The sequence below is a fragment of the Castor canadensis genome, chromosome 12, assembly GCF_047511655.1.
Source record: "Castor canadensis chromosome 12, mCasCan1.hap1v2, whole genome shotgun sequence".
NCBI lineage: Eukaryota > Metazoa > Chordata > Mammalia > Rodentia > Castoridae > Castor > Castor canadensis.
The window spans coordinates 89,844,006-89,845,927 of record NC_133397.1 but is presented as its reverse complement, the minus strand read 5'-3'; the positions used below and the strand labels follow the sequence as shown (position 1 = coordinate 89,845,927).

The 1,922-nt window shown below is 40.2% G+C and overlaps 1 pseudogene; it reads right to left on the bottom strand.

Moving 5' to 3' along the window:
• Positions 1 to 991: 991 nt before the first annotated feature.
• Positions 992 to 1,525, bottom strand: LOC109701960 (chromobox protein homolog 3 pseudogene; annotated as a pseudogene).
• Positions 1,526 to 1,922: the final 397 nt, after the last annotated feature.

Sequence of the window (1,922 nt, the reverse complement as noted above, 5' to 3'; positions counted from 1 at the left end):
AACCTGTAACCCAAATACTGCAAAGATTGAGCCTCTATGTAAGGAATGAGTTTAGGGAAAGAAAAAGCCGGCAGGTCAATAATTTATAAAATTTTGTTCACTAATTTGTACCAGCAGGTCCTGAATTGTCAACATTTCTAACCAGCTGATTACATTTCCATGAGCCAAGACAGAGATATTCCATGATTCTTTTAGTACAGATTTCAACTTTCTGGAAAGGACTGGCTCACTAAAGGAACCTTTAAATGTCCACTTAGTTTTGTCTAGCTAATTAAAACAAACCAAGATTTGTCTAGTTTCTGCATCTGGTTGGTGAAGTTGTTGGTTGTGATAACATGGAATTTTGGAAATAAACAATGTGTTTGTATTAAACCAAAACAAGGCACACATTGTGATGCATGCCTGTAATTCCAGCACTTGGATGGTAGAATCAGGAGGACTGCAAGTTCGAGACTACCCTGAGCTGCTCAGTGAGACCCTGTCTCAAAGAATAACAAAGGTTGGGGATGAAACCCAGTGGTACAGCAGTTGCTTAGCTAGGCAGGGCCTGGGTTCAATCGCCAGCACCTAAAAGAAACCCAAAACCATCTAGTTAAGTATTTTATGTATACACCAGCACAAGCAAAAAACCCAGAATGGTCTTTTGACATAGCAGTTAAAAATAATAAGTTCTGATTAATGATTGGAAAATTTCCCTAACATTTAGATAAAAGCTATTCTCAAATGCAGAGGAAATATATCATGGTTTCAAATAGTCTTTTCTGATAAAGGAAGCGAATACAGAAAGCTTTTATTTTATTTGTTCAAAGTAACCAGCGCTATTGATGCAAAAAACAAAAATCAAAATAACCAACAAGTCCCCCAATAGTACTTTCAAAACCAACAAACCAAACTTGATTTTCCTAAGAATGTGGTTGTTTTTTTCGTACTCATAATTTGAAAAGCAAGACTCGGTTTTATATATATACCTACATATAAACATTGCAAACAATTATTGAGCTCCATCTTCTGGACAAGAATGCCAAGTTAGTCTCCCTTCATAAAATGCAATCACAATCTGAGGACACTTCCTATTTGCCTCTTCTGCCAGCACCAAGTCTGCTTGTTCCATATCCTTTGCATGATGATGCAAACATTGACTCCCCACTGCCGTCTGTGGCACCCACTATCCCTTCAGGACCCAGACCTCTGGCAAAGCCTCTTGGTTTGTCAGCTGCATCTCCTTTCTTCTTTGATTTGCTATCATCAGATTCACCATCAGATAAAGATTTTCTTTTTGTTCCATCTTTTTCTTGACCAGCTTTTTGGGAATTAAGAAATGCTTCAATTAACTCAGGACAATCTAAATTTTCTTCAGGTTCCCAAGTATCGTCAGCACCTGTAAATCCCTTCCACTTCAGGAAATACTCCACCTCCCATTCGCCACATGTCAGTCCACTACCTTTACCACCACAAATTCTTCAAGCTCTGCCTCTTCAACTTTGTTACTCTTTCCATTCTGCTTCTTTCCCATTTTTTGCAAAGTAGTTTGTTGGACGCCATTTCTAATTGCAGACTTGAAGAGCGATTGCGCTGATGCTCGGGATCGCAGGTCCTGCAGCGTCGCCGGACTGTGCACCTCCTGCTCAAGTCACATCGGAAGGGCTCGTGTCATCTTTAAATAAGTTTCCTGGGGAAAATTTTGTGTCCCCATTTAGGATATAGCCATAAGAAGGTCAGTAACATGCTCAGCCTCCCACATTGACTTCCACTACCGTGTTTGAAAATGGTCATCTGAAAACTTCTGCCTGCAGTTATGTCCCCCACAACCTTCACAGAAGGATCTACCCCACCAAGGACAGGGGCCAAAAACGTGTTGCCCAGTCAGATAATTAGGGTTTGAAAGATTTATTTTGCAGTGTGGTGGCAGAAGTGGAAATTGA